We start from the raw sequence: 23035 nt of genomic DNA, 5'->3' as shown, positions 1-23035 counted from the left end.
CAAACGGCCCCTTATGGAATAGCGCATAAACTGGGGTTTAAGCTTCTGTCACTCTCGCAACCCATCATCTAATTGCTACTCCACAATGCATTCCCTTAGGCCCAAATATGGTGAAGTGCCATGTAGTCGATGTTCGCATGACACCACTAAGGGAATCACAACATACATACTATCAAAATATCGAACACATATTAAGTTCACATGATTACTTGCAACATGATTTCTCCCGTGACCTCAAGAACACAAGTAACTACTCACAAACAATAATCATGCTCAAGATCGTAGGGGTATTAATAGCATATTGGATCTGAACATATAATCTTCCACCAAATAAACCATATAGTAATCAACTACAAGATGTAATCAACACTACGTACTAGTCACCCACAAGCACCAATCTATAGTTCCGGTAACAAGATTGAACACAAGAGATGAACTAGGGTTTGAGATGAGATGGTGTTGTTGAAGATGTTGATGGAGATTTCCCTCCCCAAGATGGGAGAGTTGTTGGTGATGATTTCCCCCTCCAGGAGGGAAGTTCCCCCGTTGGAATCGCTCCGCCAAAGGGCAAAAGTGCTCCCGCCCAAGTTTCGCCTCGAGACGGCGGCGCTCTGTCCCAAAAGTCCTCTCCTTATTTATTTTTCTAGGTCAAAATGACTTATATACCGGAAGATGGGCACCGGAGGTGGGCCTGGGTGAGCACAACCCACCAAGGCGCGTCTGGGCTCCCTGGCGTGCCCACCTGGTGGGCCCCTCTGGTATTTGTTTGTTCCAATATTATTCATATGTTTGATAAAAAATCTCCGTGAAGCTTCAGCTTGTTTGGAGTTGTGCAGAATAGGTGGCCTGACGCAGCTTTTCCAGGTCCAGATTTCCAGCTGCCGGAATTCTCCCTCTTTGTGTATACCTTGCATATTATGAGAGGAACGACATTAGAATTACTCGAAAAAGCATTATTATGGATAAAAATATCATAAATAATAGTAAGAAAACATGATGCAAAATGGACGTATCAGTCAACCAAAGCACGTTTCGCACCAGAGTGGTACGATAATCCTGTTCTGGAAGTCATGTTACTAGACCATGACAAACCTACGAACTATGAGGAAGCGATGATGAGCCCAGATTCTGAGAAATGGCTTGAGGCCATGAAATCTGAGGTAGGATCCATGTATGAGAAGAAAGTGTGAACTTTGGTTGACTTGCTCGATGATCGGCAAGCCATGCATAGAGAATACATGGATCTCCAAATAGGAAGACGAACATTGATGGTAATGTTACTATCTACAAAGCTCGAATTGTCGCAAAAGGTTTTCAACAAGTTCAAGGTGTTGAATACGATGAGATTTTCTCACTAGCATCGATGCTTAAGTCTGTCTGAATCATGTTAGAAATTGCCGCACTTTGTGAAATCTGGCAAATGGATATCAAAACTGCATTCCTTAATTGAAAAAGAGTTGTGTATGATACAACCATAAGGTTTTGTCAATCCTAAAGGTACTAACAAAGTGTGCAAACTCCAGTGATCCATTTATGGACTGGTGCAAGCATCTTGGAGTTGGAATATACGCTTTGATGAGGTGATCAAAGCCCGACCACGTCAGAAGATAAAGAGAGAATGAAAGTCATTCCCTATGCCTCAACCATAGGTTCTATAAAGTTTGCCATGTTGTATACCAGACATATTTTGTACCTTGCCATGAGTTTGGCAAGGGGGTACAATAGTGATCCAGGAGTAGATCACTAGACAGTGGTCAAAATTATCCTTCGGTACCTAAAGAGGACAAAGGAAATGTTTCTCAGTTATAGAGGTGACAAAGAGTTCGTCATAAAGAGTTACATCGATGCAATCTTTGACACTGATCCAGATGACTCTGAGTCTCAATCTGGATACATATTGAAAGTGGGAGCAAATTAGCTAGAGTAGCTCCATGCAGAGCATTTTAGACATAGAAATTTGCAAAATACTTACAGTTTTGAATGTGGAAGACCCGTTGACTAAACTTCTCTCACAAGCAAAACATGATCACACCTTAGTACTCTTTGGGTGTTAATCACATAGCGATGTGAACTAGATTATTGACTCTAGTAAACCCTTTGGGTGTTGGTCACATGGCGATGTGAACTATGGGTGTTAATCACATAAAGATGTGAAGTATTTGTGTTAAATCACATGGCAATGTGAACTAGATTATTGAATCTAGTGCAAGTGGGAGACTGGAGGAAATATGCCCTAGAGGCAATAATAAAGTTGTTATTTTATATTTCCTTATATCATGATAAATTTTTATTATTCATGCTAGAATTGTATTAACCGAAAACTTGATACATGTGTGGATACATAGACAAAACATAGTGTCCCTAGTAAGCCTCTACTAGACTAGCTCATTAATCAAAGATGGTTAAGTTTCCTAACCATATACATGTGTTGTTATTTGATTAATGGGATCACATGCAATTAGACAAGACCCATCCGTTAGCTTAGCATGTTGATCATTCAGTTTTATGGCTATTGCTTTCTTCATGTCAAATACATATTCCTTTGACTATGAGATTACGCAACTCCCAGATACCGGAGGAATACCTTATGTGCTATCAAACGTCACAACGTAACTGGCTGATTATAAATATGCTCTACACGTATCTCCGAAGGTGTTTTTTGGGTTGGCATAGATCGAGATTAGGATTTGTCACTCCGAGTATCGGAGAGGTATCTCTGGGCCCTCTCGGTAATGCACATCATAATAAGCCTTGCAAGCAATGTGACTAATGATTTAGTTGTAGGATTATGTATTACGGAACGAGTAAAGAGACTTGCTGGTAACGAGATTGAAATAGTTATGAAGATACCGACGATCGAATCTCGGGCAAGTAACATACCGATGACAAAGGGAATAAACGTATGTTGTCATTATGGTACGCCCGATAAAGATCTTAGTAGAATATGTGGGAACCAGTATGAGCATACAGGTTCCGCTGTTGGTTACTAACCAGAGAGGTGTCTCGGTCATGTCTACATAGTTCTCAAACCCGTAGGGTCCGCACGCTTAACGTTCGATGACGATTTTGTATTACAGGAGTTATGTGATTTGGTGGCCGAATGTTGTTCGGAGTACCGGATCAAATCACGGACATGACGAGGAGTCTCGAAATGGTCGAGAGGTAAAGATTCATATATAGGATGATGATATCCGGACACCTGAAGTGTTCTGGGGGTACCAGGTACATATCGGGTCACCGGAAGGGGTTCCGGGCATCCCCCCGACAACTACATGGGCCTAATGGGCTAAGAAGGGGACAAACCAGACCCTAGGGGGCTGGTGCACCCCATGTAGGCCGAAATAAGGGGGAAGGAAAGAGGAGAAGAGAGAAAGGAAGGAGAGGGATTCGGCCTCCCCCTTCCTTCTCTCCTCCCTACTCCTTCCTTCCCCCTCCGGATGAATATGGAAAGGGGGAGGCTGAACTGGGAGGCGCCCAAGTAGGATTCCTCCTACTTGGGGCGCCCCCTTGGCTGCCTCTCCTCCCCTCCAACCTATATATATGAGGGGGGCACCGCTAGAACAAACAACATCTGTTAGCCGTGTGCGCCCCCCCCCCTCCATAGTTTACGCCTCAGATCATATTCACGTAGTGCTTAGGCGAAGCCCTGCGCGGATCACTTCACCATCACCGTCACCACGCCGTCATGCTGACAAAACTCTCCCTCGGCACTTTGCTGGATCAAGAGTTCCAGGGACGTCATAGAGCTGAACGTGTGCAGAACTCGGAGGTGCCATACGTTCGGTGCTTGATCGGTCGGAGCGAGAAGAAGTTCGACTACATCAATCGCGTTGTCAAACGCTTCCGCTTTTGGTCTACGAGGGTACATGGACACACTCTCTCCCTCTCGTTGCTATGCATCTCCTAGATAGATCTTGCATGAGCGTAGGAATTTTTGAAATTGCATGCTACGTTTCCCAACAGTCACCACCTGCTGCATGGTAAGAACTTGTAAGATATTGATATTTGCTTTACTGTGAGCGCTTTACCATCACATCCTAGTAGTTCATAGAAACATTATTCTCGAATTTTGTTTCTTGTTCCTACTAATCATGGCTGGTTCCAGAGTTGTTAGTTCTTGGGCTTCATCGATCGTGGGAGATTTGCCACCACCTAAGAAAATACAACAACCGTCACAAGAGGAGCAACAACATCAGAATGCACATAATCAAGTTAATGTTTCCATGCCACCATTTACTGGTCGTTTTAGGCCTGATTTATATATTGAATGGGAGTACAAAATAAATGATATATTTGCTTCCCATAATTTTGATGAGCATGGAAAATTTCAAGCTACGGTTAATACTTTCAGTAGCTTTGCTTTAGTTTGGTGAAGTGAATATTTTCGGTTAAACCCTGATTTTATACCTACTATGTGGGATGATTTAAAACTTGTCATGAGATATAAATTCATTGATGCTTATTATACTCGTGGCATTATTAAAAAATTACAACATTTAAAACAAGGAACTGACACGGTAACAAAATATTATGATGATTTACAAACTACATTGTTACACTCATTTTTAGAAGAAAGTGAAGAAGATTTTATGGATAGATTTTGGGGATGATTAAACCGTGATATTCAAGAGATACTAATTCATGAAGAGTGTTATCCTATAGACCATTTGTTTCGTCTTGCTTGCAAAGCTGAATAGGAAATAAAACGACGTGTTGCCCATAAGGGGAACAAGCGCGCGGTGCACATTCCAAGTGTTGATACAAATGTTTCTTCAACTACTAGGCGTACTATGACAACCACATTTGTTGTTGTGAGGACTACATCATCTCCATCATATGACACATCACCACCAAGAGTGCCTACATCGTCTGAGTTGATCATAAAAGGTAATGACAAAGGTACATTTTTCCCACTTTCACATGAGAATGATGCATGCCTAGTTAACTTGAATACATCATGTGTTGAGTTAGCTATTGATTTGAGCACACCAGCTATTTTAGAGAATCGTGTGACTGTCATGAATGCGTCATGTGATCAAACAGTTGAAGTACCAACAATTTTGAGTGCACCTAATGAATTAACCGTTGATGCAAAAGAACTAATGTTTAATCATTTTGATATGACCTCTAATCTTGGTGATGGTTCTGTTTCAAATGACTTATTGCATGTTTTCTTATTTAAGCATGTCGTAGCATGTAAATTTGATGCAAGTAAGGTTTATTCACCAATGTTGGGATGGTTTAATGATGAACATTTCCAATCCTTTGATATGAATAAGAGCTTCACTTATATGTGCAAATTGAGTTGCAATATTTTCATGCCTTCTACTACTTGTGATAATATTTTGGCTTTACATTTTATGAACTATGAAAGTTACTTATGTATACATGTGCCATATGTGCAAAAATCAAGGGAAGTAAAAATGGATGACATATACATATACAACATGTACACCTTGTCTCTTTTGTTAGCCACATTTCAGATTAAGCAACGCCGAGGACGGCCTTGTTTTCAAGAAGGGGAGGATGATGATGACATGACTACCTTGGATACGACCAAAAATATTGCATATATGTATATTTGTGAGGTGACTTCTAATACAAACTATGCAATAATTTATTTATGTCATCCAGGACAAAAATACTTCACAAACTTTTGTGCCATGTCTAATTGCAGGTGTATGAGACATTTGTACAATCCACATATGAAGATAAGGGAAAAGGAGAAGTTTATGTGCTATTCAAAAAGTCTGCTCATGTCACTTTTGGGCAAGAGAAGATAGAGTCCAAGTCTCTCACGTTCTGGATTCAGATTCGAACTACACAGACATACCTGACTCAAAACGCCAAGAACTCTTTCATACGGACTCCGAATTGGGTTATTCTTTTTTTTGTTGGAAAGTAGATTTTGTGCTCTTTCCAAGCCAATTGGATTCACCTAAAAATTCTTTCGGAGCATTGAGTTATCGACGAAACAATTTGTGCTGCAGCAGAATCCGAGTCAAACTACAAGTCCAAAGGTGTTGCATCACCTCCAGTTGGGCCCATGAGCCTTGTACGACCTAGGGTGAGTTTTTGGCTGCCTTGGGACGTCCTCCCACCTCCTTGCCCGCCACCCCTTGCTCCTATATAAGTAGATCCATCTAATAGCTTTTTCCTTGGGATTTGTTTAGTTAAAAGTTAGCCAATTCAACTTCGTGTACTTCATTTGTGTCCAACGACTAGACCAACACTGCTTCTAGATCCCCACTTTTATCAACACTTTATATATTCACAATATTCAGATTGCTTTATCATATTCTTGCTTGTTCTATGATTGCTTGCAGGAATAGACCTTCGTTGTCAGGTTGATCATGCTCCGGTGTGGTCAATAACCTCTTGGAGTTGGTTTAGCTATTGCTAAGGCGCAACATCGTTGCACGTTAGTTATCATCTCATCGAAAGATCGGACACCCTCGCCTCTATTAAGTGGTATCAGTTTTCAGGTTGCTCGGTGAGAATTTCCAGTTTTCCCTAGATTAGATTTATTTTTTTCCCTATTGTCCAAGAAAAAGCCACACACAAAAAGTTAGATCCGTTTATCCTTTGTCCAAGCCAGTCTGAGTCTTTGCAATTTTCTTTTCATTCTTTGCATTAATGAATTATCAGTTGCATCATTGTGTCGAGTTGCCGGTCTTAGTGTCCAGTTCGTTTAGAGTTTCAAGTTCTGTTCACATTAGTCACGCCGCCGCCGCATCGTTATTCCTTTCGCTGTCCACCATCTCATCCATCAATTTCCACCACATACTCCCCACCATTCATTGTCATAATCATAGTTGAGGTCGTTCACATCTTCGCTAGATCAAATATGCATCTTATTTAGTTCGTTTTGGAAACGGGGAGAGAGAAAAAAGATAGAGAGAAAAAGAGAGAAAAATGTCAGTGAAAAAAATAAGAGAAAGAAAAAGAAAAAAGTGTGAGGGAAAAAAAGAGAGAAGAAGAAGATTTTGGATCTATCTAGAGTCAATCTCTTAGCTGAATTCAGATTGGAATCTGTTTTGTGCACTGTTCAGTAAAATAGGCATATCTAACTCATACTAAGTCCATTTTGACTCCGTGAGTACTCAAATTAAAGCTAGTGACGAGCTGCATCTAAATAGTTGCAGAAGCTTGTTCAATATTTGACACCTGAAAATTGGCTTCTAAATAGGTCTTTTTTCCCTTCGAAGTTCGTGAACACAGCTTGTTCCAGTTTTTAGGCCAGTTTTAGAATTTTTGACTCCTCATATTGTTGGGGAACGTAGCATGCAATTTTAAAAAAATTCCTACGATCACGCAAGATCTATCTAGGAGATGCATAGCAACTAGAGGGGGAGAGTGTGTCCACGTACCCTCGTAGACCGAAAGCGAAAGCGTTAGGTTAACGCGGTTGATGTATCCAACATCTTCATGATCCAAGTACCGAACGTACGGCACCTCCGTGTTCTGCACACATTCAGCTCAATGACGTCCCTCAAGCTCTTGATCCAGTAGAGGGTCGAGGGAGAGTTCCGACAGCACGACTGAGGGAGTCCTGGACTAAGGGGTCCTCGGGCGTCCGGCCTGTTGGACATGGGCCGGACTGTTGGGCCATGAAGGTACAAGACTAAAGATTCTCTCACCCGTGTCTTGATGGGACTCTCCTTGGCGTGGATGGCAAGATTGGCGTTCGGATATGAAGATTCCTTTCTCTGTAACTGACTTTGTATAACTCTGTAACTGACTTTGTATAACCCTAGTCCCCTCTAGTGTCTATAAACCGGAGGGTTTAGTCCGTAGAGGCGATCATAATCATATAGGCTAGGATTCTAGGGTTTTAGCCATTACGATATCCTGGTAGATCAACTCTTGTAACCCCTATACTCATCAATATAATCAAGCAGGACATAGGGTATTACCTCCATCAAGAGGGCCCGAACCTCGGTAAAACTTCATGTCCCTTATCTCCTGTTACCATCAACCTCAGACGCACAGTTCGGGGCCCCCTACACGAGATCCGCCGGTTTTGACACCGACATTGGTGCTTTCATTGAGAGTTCCACTATGTCGCCGTCAGAAGGTTCGATGGCTTCATCCATCATCTGCAACGATGCTGCCCTAGGGGAGGTTTTTCTCCCTGGCCAGATCTTCGTATTCGGCGGCTTCGCACTGCTAGCCAACTCGCTTGGCCATCTGGAGCAGATCGACAGCTACGCCCCAGGTCACCAGATTAGTTTTGGAAACCTGGACTATGTCGCTGAAATTCGAGGAGACTTGATCTTCCAAGGATTCACGACCCCAACCTCCGCTCTGGCCTTAGAGCCGGAGCGCCTCGCCAGTACCGAAGACGGGATTTCTAAACCCGCCGGACTATCTGTGGCCACTAAGCCTAGTACGGGAGAGCTAGAGGAAGCAGCGTCACCGGCATCCATCGCCAAGCTGGACCCTTCCCTGGACGACGGCTCCGAACTCTCGGAGTCACCATCGTGTGAGCTTGTCCAAGGAATTCCCTCCCTGCCATACTCCACAAATTCTCTCCTCCCTCAACAAACCTCGCCTTTAAGCGAGACTCTGGACTTGATGCGATCCCTCGTGATTTCGGAGGAGCAACGTCTGAACTATGCCCAGCCCGGACTAGGGGCTGAGAGCGGGGAATTTTACGTCCCACCCACCACCCACTTCATCGCCACAGTAGAGGACTTAACTGACATGCTCGATTACGACTCCGAAGACATCAACGGTATGGACAATGATGCCGGAGAGGAGCAAGCCGAAAACCCGTCGTTTACCGGACGCTGGACGGCCAGCTCTTCATATGACATGTATATGGTGGATGCACCCAAGGAGGGTGACGGTGATAAAGAGAAAAATCCAATAGAAGATAAACCTCCTGAAATACAACAAAAGCGCTGACGATGCCGCTCTAAATCACGCCACAGCAAAGACAGCAATACCGGCTCGAGAGAAAACAACACTCCGGACGATGCTGAAGACCAAGAAAACCCCGTCGAGCAAAACTCTTAACAAGACAATCGGGAGGATGGGCGAGTTAGCCCTGATAAACAGGTTGCAAACGAAGACTCGTAGGATAGTAATTATCTTCCACCCTCCGAGGATGAGGTGAGCCTCGACGATGAAGACTTTATTGTGCTCGAGGAACCTCTCGAGCAGGAGCACTTTAAGCAACAGCTAATAGCCACTGCAAGGAGCCTGAAAAAGAAGTAGCAATAGCTTCAAGCTGATCAAGACCTGATCAACGATAGATGGACTGATGTCCTGGCAGCAGAAGAATACGGCCTTGAGCACCCAACCAAAATTTACCCGAAGCGTAAACTGCTACCTCAATTCGATGACGAAGCACTTAAGCCTGTACCATCAACGTGTAATGCGGCTGATCAATCACCACGTGGCTGGGACAAAACGACAATTCAAGCCGAACACTGGCCCGTCCTACCTCGCCGTAAAGGCGGAGACAAAACTGCTTAGGGATACACGTATGACCTGCGGCAGGACCTAAAGAATAAAGTAGGTCCGGCCAGATCGATCTATGGATTGCGGGGGCGTGCCCCGACACGCGACGATGGCTATCAAGCCGAACATGGCAAGCACAATTACGTCCGAGCTGGAAATCGTAGACAGACTCCATCCGAACTACGTCACGATCTGGCCCGATATAGTGGCGTCGCACGCCCCCTCTGCTTCACTGATGAAGTAATGGAACATGAATTCCTAGAAGGGTTCAAACCCGTGAATATCGAATCATATGATGGAACCACAGATCCCGTGGTATGGATTGAAGACTTCACTCTCCATATTCATATGGCTCGTGGCGATGATCTTCATGCCATCAAATACCTCCCCCTAAAACTCAAGGGGCCAGCCTGGCACTGGCTGAACAGCCTGCCTGAAAACTCCATTGGCAGCCGGGAGGACTTGGAAGAAACCTTCCTTGACAACTTCCAAGGTACATATGTTCGACCTCCGGATGCCGACGACTTAAGTCACATAATTCAACAGCCTGGAGAGTCAGCCGGGAAATTCTGGACTAGGTTCTTAACCAAAAAGAACCAGATCATCGACTGTCCAGATGCCGAAGCCCTAGCGGCCTTTAAACATAGCATCCAGGACAAATGGCTCGCCCGACACCTCGGCCAAGAAAAGCTGAAGTCCATGGCAGCCCTCACGGCGCTTATGACCCGCTTTTGCGTGGGCGAAGATAGATGGCTAGCCCGTAGCAATAACAATGCAAGCGAACCTGGCACTTCGGAAGTCAGAAATAGCAACGACAAGCCCCGACGTAGCAGACACAAGCGTAGAAGCAACAGTGACAATACCGATGACACGACGGTCAACGCCAGATTCAGTGGCTCCAAGTCCGGTCAGTGGAAGAAGCCATATAAAAGAAATAATCATGGCCCTTCCAGCCTGGACCGCATACTCGACCGTTCATGTCAGATCCATGGAACCCCTGATAAACCAGCCAATCATACTCACCGGAGTTGTTGGGTCTTCAAACAGGCCGGCAAGTTAAATGCCGAAGACAAGGAGAAGGGGACGCAAAGTGAGAATGATGACGAGGAGCCCCGTCCATCGAACACAGGGGGACAGAAGAAGTTTCCCCCTCAAATCAAAAAGGTGAACATGATATATGCTACCCATATCCCTAAGAGGGAGCGCAAGCCCGTGCTCAGGGACATCTATGCGATAGAGCCAGTCGCCCCAAAATTCAACCCATGGTCGTCATGCCCGATCACCTTTGATCGTAGGGACCACCCGACCAGTATCGGTCATGGCGGTTCCACTGCACTAGTCCTCAACCCAATAATTGATGGATTCCACCTCACACGAGTCCTCATGGACGGTGGTAGCAGCCTCAACCTGCTCTATCAGGATACAGTACGCAAAATGGGCATCGATCCATCAAGGATCAAGCCCACCAAAACTACCTTTAAAGGAATTATACTAGGTATAGAGGCCCGCTGCTCGGGCTCAATCACATTGGAGGTCGTCTTCGGATCTACGGACAACTTCCGAAGCGAAGAGTTAATCTTTGATATCGTCCCCTTCCGCAATGGCTATCACGCACTGCTCAGACGAATCGCGTTTGCCCAATTCAATGCAGTGCTGCACTATGCTTATCTCAAGCTCAAGATGCCCGGACCACGCGATGTCATAACAGCCAATGGAAACACAGAGTGCTCCCTCCATACCGTGGAGCACACTGCGGCCCTGGCAGCAGAGGTACAGAGCAGCCTCCACAGGCAGAACCTTAATTCGGCGGCCATACTCCCGGACACTGTCAAACGAGTCCGGACTACTCTGCGGCAGGACAGTCCAGCTCGCCAGGAGCTCGATTAGCAATTCGACCTCCGTCTCAGTCCCGACCAAGTGGCAGCATACGTACCGTGCATACATAACTACGCACTAAAAATACCATGGGCAGAGACGGAGGCATAACCAGACTATGGTCCACAATATGGCTCGACCTTCCTTGGACACACATAATTTTACTTCTCTTTTTATCCTTTTCAGGTTTCTTTTCCGCAGTCCCCTCTTGATGGCCTCATAATCGGTCCTTTTGAAGAACGGATATACCAAAAGGTGGCAAGTAGCACAGACGTGTGGGGGAATCTCTAGATGTTCTTCTCAACGATCATTCTACCTGCTTTCAGGACCCGTACGCAGCTCTCCTTGGTCTTGGCATGTTAAATAACCACTGTTGCTTATTGCACTATTTGTACAAAATATGCTTGGACATATTAATCAAACTATAATGGAAACAGTTTGCGGCCGAACTTTTGCGGCACTAGCTTGCTACTTCATTTTTTCCTGATAATCTTATCAATTGCACTCGTACACTTTGGTACGCCTTAAAACGCCAGGGGCTTCATTGTGCCCCATATTACGGCAATAAAGTCCGAACACTTTTTACAGTATAGTTCAGCACCCCGAATTTCAGCATTATATGCATTGGCTCCAAATCATGTCTTCGGTCAATAGTTGGGTTGTCCGGCTCCTGTGCTTTCTACCTTACGTTCCGCTCTATCGGCTAGGGTAGTAAAGGGAGAACTACTGCGATTGTGTCCTGGTTTATCCGGATGAGCACCTCAGTAGAGAAAGCCGGAAACTGACTGTCATGATGCGGCATGAGCCGGTCAGCTGTTCGGAGGTTAGAAATCTTTTGTGATTTTTTCCGCATTATGCCACGAATCGGTCTTTACCCGATCAGGTGTTTACAGCACCCTAGTTCAGAATCACAAATATTAGGGGATGCGCCTAAAATTCTATTGTCAAACTCCTATGGCTAAGTAAGGGTGATAAAGCCACATAGTCCGATTGCCTGGTTCGTTGCGCTAAACACCTCCTTCAAGGACCAAACTTTTGGATAAAGAGTGTTTTAGATTCATCCCGAACACCCTCGTACTACCTACATGGGGGCTGAAGCCGACGACTGGCCAACTCTCAGACTTAATAAAATGGCCGCATAGGAGGTAAAATTTTAAATAATAAACAACAAGCATTATATTACACATCAAGTCTTGTTTTCATCATATAGGGCGGGATAACATGAAGGTACTCATTCAAAGATAATGTCTTTTGAGCACTGGCCTTCCACAATGCGGGATCCCTTGAGGACATCATCAAAATAGCACTCCGGCGTGCGGTGCTCCTTGCCAGCGGGCGGTCCCTCGGTCGCAAGTTTGACGGCGTCCATCTTCGCCCATTGTATCTTGACACGGGCGAAGGCCATCCGCGCACCTTCAATGCAGACCAACCGCTTGATGACGTCCAGACGGGGGCAGGCATTGACTAGCCGCTTGATAAGCCCGAAGTAGCTGCTGGGTATGACTTCGGCGGGCCATAGCCGGATTATCAAATCCTTCATGGCTAGTTCGGCCACCCTATGCAGTTCGACCAGTTGTTTTAGCTGATCGCTAAAGGGTACCGGATGTTCTGGCGCAAGGTATTGCGACCAGAATAGCTTCTTTGTCGAACTCCCCTCTTCAGCTTGGAAGAACTCCACAGCGTCGGCAACACTGCGTGGCATATCCGCAAATGCCCCTGGAGAACTCCAAATCTGGGTCAGTAAGAGGAACCTTTTCTTCACATACTTGCTCTGCATAATAAAGACCTTACCAGCCGCGATTTTTCTGGCCTCTTGGATCTCCTGGAGGGTGCCTTGGGCTTCGGCCCGGGCATCTTGTGCACTTTGGCGGACCTTGGCAAGTTCGGAATCTTGATCTGCAACGTGGCCCTCCAAGGAATCGCATTTTTGCACAGCGTCCTGGAGCTCCTGCTGGAGCTCGCCAACCCTGGCCTCGTGTTTCTCACGAGCGGCTTGTTCCTTCGCCGCTCTCTCCTCGGCCTCGGCCAGCGCCTTCTTGAGGGCCTCCACCTCGTTCTCCGCCCCTAATAATAAATATCATGACACTAGGGTCAGTACAAATCATCCATCCTTTCCGGATATACACAAGGACATTGCATACCTTGTTTATCTTCTAGCTACTTTTTTACACGACCGAGTTCTCCCTCGGCCTGATCCAGCCTCTGCTTCAGTCCGGAGACTTCAGCGGCATGAGAGGTCGCGGCTAGTAGCGAGCTTGCTTATTCACATAGACATATATGGTTAGTCTCCTGCAAAAAACTATTTGATCCATCAATAATACATGTTATATAAACTAGACATGGCCAGAACAACAACATAGCATGCACGGATCAACAACAACATCCTCGGCAAAATCGCTAACAAGTAGACAATCTGCCAGGAGTTACGAAATAGCAAAAGTAGAGCTTGATTGACTCAAGCTAGGGTGCTCCATAAATGCAAACAAAGACATGGATGAATAGAGCACCACAATATCAACAAATCATCCTTACTGATCATCCTCAAAAGAGGCACGGATCACTAGGAAACAACATGAACATATGGCATATTGATAAAAACAGATCAAGGACTTAGTGAAATTCTAAGTCCCTGAAATCAGCATTAACGAATGCACTACTTTGCAAGCTTGTGCTAGTCACCACACACATCACAAAAATACATGGATAGAACCTCTGTAAATATGGCATAACATATAACAAAACACATGTAGAGCTCAGGAGCATATCATGCACACAACAATCATGGCAAAAATGACAAATAGCTATTTGATTCAGCAGATCTGACAATTAACTCAAATAGCTCTCTTCCAATAGCATTTTGGGCAAAAATATGAGCTCAAATGAAAATGATGCAATGAGATGAAATGATGTACTCTCTGAGACGGACATTTTGATATGCTACACGCGCAAAACGGAGCTACGGATGCAAAGTTATGGCATGATGAAAATAGCAAAATATTAGGGTTTCGGGGAGAAAAGTCAACATCTCGTCTAGATCCAGATTTGCACGCGGATCGAGGCGGCGGCAGATCTCGCCGGAACAGTGGCTGCCGGTGCCATGAGTTCGTCACAAGAGATGGGAAGGTGTGCCGGCGACGAGGGAGGCCGGACGGCGGGGGAGCGGACCGGCGACGGCGATGGGCGGCGCCGGCGACGAGGGGAAGTGGCGGCGGGACGATGTGCCGCGACGAGGTGCGGGACGCCGGTGGGATGGCGCGGCGAGCTCGCGGTGGCCGGCGCTGCTCCAGCGACCGGACGCGGAGAAGGCGGCAGCGTCGGGCGCTCCAGGCATGGGGCGCCTCGATGGGCTCAGGGGCCCGCATCGGGCCGAGCGGGCCGCAGCGACGGAAGGCGGCGCGAGGACAAGTGGCGGCGGCGGATTCGTCGGAGGGCGGCGGTTGGACATGTCCGGGCGGGGAAAAAGTGTCTCGCGGCGCAGGAAGGACGAGGTTAGGGTTTGGACTGCGCGAAAAATCGGGGAGAGCCACATATTTATAGGTAGAGGGAGCTAGGAGAGTCCAAATGAGGTGCGGTTTTTCGGCCACGCGATCGTGATCGAACGACTGAGATGATGGAGGAGGTTTAGGTGGGTTTTGGGCCACTTTGGAAGGGTGTTGGGCTGCAACACACATGAGGCCTTTTCGGTCCCTCGGTTATCCGTTGGAGTATTAAACGAAGTCCAAATGGTACGAAACTTGACAGGAGGTCTACCGGTAGTAAACCAAGGCTGCTTGGCAAGTCTCGGTCCAATCCGGAAATGTTTAACCCCCACACACGAAAAGAGGTAGAAAGGGACACCGGATGACGTGGGAGCGCCGGATTGCAAAACGGACAACGGGGAAAATGCTCGGATGCATGAGACGAACATGTATGCAAAAGAAATGCACATGATGACATGATATTCAATGCATGACACGCAAGAAATGACAACGCAACAACAGCGAATAACTGGAAGACACCTGGCACATCGGTCACGGGGCGTTACAACACTCCACCACTACGAGAGGATCTCGTCCCGAGATCTAGAATGGCACCAGAGGGAAAATGAAAGAGAAAGAGAAGAGGTAAAACTAAGTTGCTTCTTTGACAAACGAGTGAGACCAAAGAACCTTGAAAAGTTTAAACCATATAAAGAAAGAGTGCAACGAAGAAGAACAAAGTTGAAAGCACTCCGGAAGGAAAGAGAAACAAGGAATTACAAATTCGGACAGCACTTCGGTTGAAAAGAGATGAAAGACTTGATAAGATGAAAAGAACTAGAAGAGATGACACAACACTCCGTTTAGATGGATAAGCACAGGAAAGAACATGATCTTAGATGAAACGAGATGATGGTTGAAGAAAGCAACATCACAATGCCTCCGTAACAAAAGTAAGAATGGAATGGGATGAACGAAGGAAAACAAGATCTCGAGGTAGCACGCTTACAACAAGCTAGAACGGAGTTGTTGGAAAACCAACAACGAAAAGAATAAGCTTGATATGGTCTTATGGAATACATCTCAAATTATGAGGTGACAACCTGCCACTCATGGGAAAAGAATTGGATTGATATGAACAAATTGACGAGAAAGTATATCGCACCGGAAAGGATAAATGAAGAACTTGGATCATTTATAAAGCACCATAATAGCAAACATCCTTAGGGAAGGCTTAAGGTGAAATATAATCCAAGATAACTCCAAGGAAGAGGTTGATGGATTTAAAATACCTCATTCTTAGAAACATGTGAATCATGAAACGTGAACTCAAATTAGGAAGAATGACATAATACCACCTTCAATGATACGGAAGAAAGAATTACACTCCGGATTGCACGAAGAAGAATACTTGAGCTCCTTAGAGAAGAATGTTGATGAGCACTTCGAGAAAGAATTAAAACCTTGATCAACCATCATGTATAGCCTCCATGAAGAAATTTTGTTAAGAAAAGAATAACAAGAAAAAGAAATTGAAAACACAAGGTGAACCCTTGCAATGATTTAGATGGATCTCCATGATAATTAGAGCTTGGAACTCCGGGAAAGAAAAGACAAGGCATCTCAAACTGAGAATATGATATGATGAACCACTCCGGATTGCACGAAGAATAAGAATACTTGAGCTCCTTAGAAAAGAATGTTGATGAGCACTTCGAGAAAGAATTAAAACCTTGATCAACCATCATGTATAGATACCATGAAGAAATTGAACGAACCAGTAAGAAAAGAATAACAAGAAAAAGAAATTGAAAATACAAGGTGAACCCTTGAATGATTTAGATACATGAGAACGAAGAGATCACGAGCCGATTAAAGATCACTTGAACGAATCACCGGTAAAATTTGGAGAATGATAGCTGACAAATGAGAATGAATAAACCTGAATTGATGGACTCTGGATAACACACTGAGAAGACTCTTGAATAGCTCCAGATGGGTGAAAAGAATTCTCACAATCAAATACAATTATGAGAGGATGGCAACAAGCTGGAATCACGAATCTTGAAAAGAATGAAGCAAGATTGAGAGAAAAATCTTCTTCGTTCTTCAAATGTAGAGAATGACGACGAGAAACACCAACAAGAATTGTTTAGACGCTCCGGAAGAATCAAAAGCGAAAAGATTGAGCCAACGATGAAAAGATTTTGATAGATCTTGGAGAAGACATTTGACTGATGATAAATCATTCTTACGTCAAACTTCAAAAAGAATTTGAGAATACCTCCGGGAAAATAAGAAGAGTCAGGTAAGATCCTGGGAAAAGACCTGTGGGTTAGGCCCCACTGAAAAGATACATAGATATGAACACGAAGAGAGAATCTCTGAACGAACCGCCGTAAGAATTAAAAAAAACGAAGAGAAGATAAAGAAACACCGGGAAGAATTATAAATGAACGAAGATGCTTGAGAGGATTTAGATACATGAGAACGAAGAGATCACGAGCCGATTAAAGATCACTTGAACGAATCACCGGTAAAATTTGGAGAATGATAGCTGACAGCTGAGAATGAATAAACCTGAATTGATGGACTCTGGATAACACACTGAGAAGACTCTTGAATAGCTCCGGATGGGTGAAAAGAATTCTCAGAATCGAATACAATTATGAGAGGATGGCAACAAGCTAGAATCACGAATCTTGAAAAGAATGAAGCAAGATTGAGAGAAAAATCTTCTTCTGTCTTCAAAATCTGAGAATTATGACGGGAAACACCACCAAGAATTGTTTAGACACTCCGGAATGAAGAATAGAAAAGTTGAACCAATGATGAAAAGAATTTGACAGATCTTGGAGAAAAACATTTGACTGATGATAAATCATTCTTACGTCAAACTTTAGAAAAGAATTTGAGAATAACTCCAGAAAAATAAGAAGAGTCAGGTAAGATCCTGGAAAACGACCTATGCGTTAGGGCCCACGGAAAAGATACATTGTAGAACGATTTAAAAGAGAGAATGCCCCGACTGAATTAAATGGCTTGAATGAGATAACAACCTCGAATTAGGTTTGAACGGATCTTGAAGGAAAAGACGAGCCTTCCGAGATATCTTCAGCACTCCGGAACAACTGAATAGCGAGAGGTGAATGATTAATAATTGCACCGGCATGAGAAAGCATTGGAAACGAGGGAAAAGGGAAATGATCAACACCAAAAGCTTTAATTGGTTCCACCGGAGAAGAAAAAAGAACGAAGAATGATGAGCTAGTAGAACATCTTCATGGAAACCACCGGGTAAGAACATTGACGGAAAAGGAATGAAGAGGCCTCGCAACAATAAGATGGATACTTGATTAGAAGTCTGAGTCCTTGAAGAAAAAGGGTGGGCGGGTGGGAAAACAAAGGCAACTTGGGGACGGACGAAACAAACACCGTTGAAAAGAACTGATAATTGATCTTGTGAATGTTGAAAAGATTGGATCCATTTGAAGAGAAGCACACCGGTTCAAAGAAATTGAAATGACAAACTCGATGATCAAGAAGGATTTGTATTCACATAGAAATATGAGAACACCGCTTGGAAAAAAGGTATGGAATCAACATTTGACTTCGAAGCAACTCGAATACCACAACTCAAAACACAACAAAGGATTGGCTTGCGGAATAAGCCAGAACAAACATATGATAGAGATTTCGTCCGAAGTTTTTGTGGTGGGGCCTACACGGGCTCGATCGTACAGCACCATCATGTACAAGGCAGTGCACATGACATACGAAGCATCCCCGAGTCGGCATAGCCAAGGACTCTTTAAGACACAATGAGACCACTGTAAAACCAACCGTGGATAGGCGGACCACTAGACGTCGAACCCCAATTTCATATCATACATCTGTCGGAAAGATATTCTAAGAGCTACTTGAATTCCCACTTATAAACTCCCGAAATTTTCCGGTTATGCAATCAGGTGTTGGGGATACAGGGAAAGCATAATATCTCACCCAAAACTAGCAAATCCTACATCCAGCTGTATCCATCCTTCAACACATAACCAAGAAACCTTCAAAAATCGTCTACCTCAACCTTCGAAAAGCATCCGTTATACAAGTTATGGCAATACTCCCGAACTCCCGCCCCAGTACTGGGTGGCGTCGAGGTTATCTCACCAACAACTGTATAAAAGAGATTTTCGATGTCGGCGAACTAAACTCAGGTATTCCAGAACTACAACGATAAAATTGTGACGACAACACCTCGGAGCTCAACTCCCGGGGACACTGCCACAACCCCTAAATGACAGGAGGCACCAAGAACAATGTTCTCGTCATAAATCCATCGGAACGATTCCAAGATACCCGCGTGATCCTAAATTTTTTTTAGTGAAATTTGAGAAGAGAAGAGTCAAAACTCTACGTCAGGATGCCTTACCAGAGCGATGAAGGGAGTGGGAGTAAAAAGAAGTCCTAAATCTCCGATATATATAATTCCTAAAAGACTCAAAACATTTTTCTAGACTCAACAACGCCAGCTATTCGATCAAGCAGGGGGCTCCTAAGGTCGGGGAAGGCTCTGATTACCAACTTGTAACGCCCTCGATGCGGCTATATCTCCCACGTGTCGAAGCACGACTTAGAGGCATAACCGCATTGAAAGCAATGTCGCAAATGAGGTAATCTTCACAACCAACCCATGTAATACAATAAGGGAAAAGATACATAGTTGGCTTACAATCACCACTTCACACAAATACATGAATAAAGCATTACATCATCCAAATACAATCAGGGCCCGACTACGGAGCCAAAATAAAAGAAGACTACCCCAAATGCTACACAGATCCCCGATCGACCCCAACTGGGCTCCACTACTGATCAACTGGAATGAAACAACACAAAGGACAAGGTCTTCATCGAGCTCCTCCTTGAGCTTGGTTGCGTCATCTACACGGACTCATCGGCACCAGCAAGCTGGTTTTGGAAGTATCTGTGAGTCACGGGGACTCGGCAATCTCACACCATCGCGATCAAGACTATTTAAGCTTATGGGTAAGGTAAAGGTATGAGGTGGAGCTACAGCAAGCGACTAGCATATATGGTGGCTAACATACGCAAATGAGAGCGAGAAGAGGAGGCAAAGCACGATCGAGAAAAATATGATCAAGAAGTGATCCTAGAACAACCTAAGTCAAGCATAACTCCAACACCGTGTTCACTTCCCGGACTCCGCCTGAAAGAGACCATCACGGTTACACACGCGGTGGATGCATTTTAATTAAGGTCTATTTCAGGTTTTCTACAACCGGACATTAACAAATTCCCATCTGCCCATAACCGCGGGCACGGCTTTCGAAAGTTCAAATCCCTGCAGGGGTGTCCCAACATAGCCCATAACAAGCTCTCACGGTCAACGAAGGATATTCCTTCTAGCGGGAAGACCCGATCAGACTCGAAATCCCGGTTACAAGACATTTCGACAATGGTAAAACAAGTCCAGCAACACCGCCCGAATGTGCCGACAAATCCCGATAGGAGCTGCACATATCTCGTTCTCAGGGCACACTCAGATTGTCCAAACTTCCGGTAGGCCAGCCCAGAGTTGCCCCTAGTGGCCACCGGCGGCTGACAGTTTGGACCAACACTCAGAGGAGCACTGGCCTGGGGGGTAAAATAATGATGACCCTTGAGTCTGCAGAACCCAAGGGAAAGAAAAGGCTAGGTGGCGAATGGTAAAACCAATGTTGGGCATTGCTGGAGGAGTTTTATTCAAGGCGAACTGTCAAGGGGTTCCCATTATTACCCAACCACGTAAGGAACGCAAAATCCGGGAACATAACACTGATATGACGGAAACTAGGGCGGCAAGAGTGGAACAAAACACCAGGCATAAGGCCGAGCCTTCCACCCTTTACCAAGTATATAGATGCATTAATTAAATAAGAGATATTGTGCTATCCCAACAAGCAAACATGTTCCAACAAGGAACAACATCTCCATGTTCCAACAAGGAACAAACTTCAATCTTCACCTGCAACTAACAACGCTATAAGAGGGGCTGAGCAAAGCGGTAACATAGCCAAACAACGGTTTGCTAGGACAAGGTGGGTTAGAGGCTTGGTTCACAATATGGGAGGCATGATAAGCAAGTGGTAGGTATCGCAGCATAGGCATAGCAAAAGAGCGAGCATCTAGCAAGCAAAGATAGAAGTGATTTCGAGGGTATGATCATCTTGCCTAAAATCCTGCAAGGAAGAAGAACGAGTCCATGAAGAAGACAAACGGACGTAGTCGAACGGGTCCTCACAAACGCGGAGTTACCAGAACCAACCCGAAGACGCAAACACCGGAAAGAAGCACACAACATAGTAAACAAACCACACATGAACATGGTATGATATGCGAGATGCGGTATGCGATGCATATGCATGATTTGACAAGGAATGATTGAACCTGGCCTCAACTTGGAAATCCAAGTGTGCCACTAGAAAGGTGAGGTGATTTCGGTTGAAATCGATATAAAGATCACCGGAATCGGAGGCACGGTTTGGAAATGGCAAGCAAAACAAATATGGCACCGATCTGCGATAAACAGCAAGTAGCCATCTAAATGCAACAAGTTAAACATGCTACAGCACTCAAACATGGCAACAAAATACATGGCAGGGATCCACTCATGATGCTTGACAAAAGAGGAACAATGAGCTACGGCCAATTCATCCATTAACGGGTTCAAACAAGCACGGAAAAAGTGCAATTGATAAACAGGTTTCACACAGTGAAATTAACACAAGCCTGGAATTTCGGATCAGGTAGCACACTTTGGAGCATGAAAACTATATGCTACAGGAACTTAACATGGTAAAGTAAAGCATGGCATGGAGCTACTCAAAGAGCTTAACAGAAGTCCCTTAGTGACCTTGAGCCAAAAGGGATCAGAAAATACAATTGCAAGCATGTGAACATGGCAAAAACATAATCAGATTACAGACTTAGTGAAAAACTGGAGCATGCAAATCTGTTAACGAGTAGGCATGTTTATGAGCTCGATGCACTCACTACAGAGCATGGCATGACAAACTAAGCATACACCCATCAAGAATACATGTTATATAAGCTAGACATGGCCAGAACAACAACATAGTATGCACGGATCAACAACAACATCCTCGGCAAAATCGCTAACAAGTAGACAATCTGCCAGGAATCACGAAATAGCAAAAGTAGAGCTCGATTGACTCAAGCTAGGGTGCTCCATTAATGCAAACAAAGACATGGATGAATAGAGCACCACAATATCAACAAATCATCCTTACTGATCATCCTCAAAAGAGGCACGGATCACTAGGAAACAACATGAACATATGGCATATTGATAAAAACAGATCAAGGACTTAGTGAAATTCTAAGTCCCTGAAATCAGCATTAACGAATGCACTACTTTGCAAGCTTGTGCTAGTCACCACACACATCACAAAAATACATGGATAGAACCTCTGTAAATATGGCATAACATATAACAAAACACATATAGAGCTCAGGAGCATATCATGCACACAACAATCATGGCAAAAATGACAAATAGCTATTTGATTCAGCAGATCTGACAATTAACTCAAATAGCTCTCTTCCAATAGCATTTCGGGCAACAATATGAGCTCAAATAAAAATGATGCAATGAGGTGAAATGATGTACTCTCTGAGAAGAACATTTTGATATGCTACACACGCAAAACGGAGCTACGGATGCAAAGTTATGGCATGATGAAAATAGCAAAATATTAGGGTTTCAGGGAGAAAAGTCAACTTCTCGTCTAGATCCAGATTTGCACGTGGATCGAGGCGGCGGCGGATCTCGCCGGAACAGTGGCTGCCGGTGCCATGAGTTCGCCGGAGGAGAGGGGAAGGTGCGCCGGCGACGAGGGAGGCCGGACGGCGGGGGAGCGGACCGGCGACGGCGATGGGCGGCGCCGGCGACGAGGGGAAGTGGCGGCGGGGTGATGTGCCGCGGCGAGGTGCGGGCCGCCGGTGGGATGGCGCGGCGACCTCGCGGTGGCCGGCGCTGCTCTGGCGACCGGACGTGGAGAAGGCGGCGGCGGCGGGCGCTCCAGGCGCGGGGCGCCTCGATGGGCTCGGGGGCCCGCATCGGGCCGAGCGGGCCGCGGCGACGGAAGGCGGCGCGAGGACAAGTGGCGGCGGCGGATTCGTCAGAGGGCGGCGGTTGGACATGTCCGGGCGGG

The sequence above is a fragment of the Triticum urartu genome, chromosome 2 (genome assembly GCF_003073215.2).
Source record: "Triticum urartu cultivar G1812 chromosome 2, Tu2.1, whole genome shotgun sequence".
In the NCBI taxonomy this organism is placed as follows: domain Eukaryota; kingdom Viridiplantae; phylum Streptophyta; class Magnoliopsida; order Poales; family Poaceae; genus Triticum; species Triticum urartu.
Note: the sequence above shows the minus strand (reverse complement) of the source record.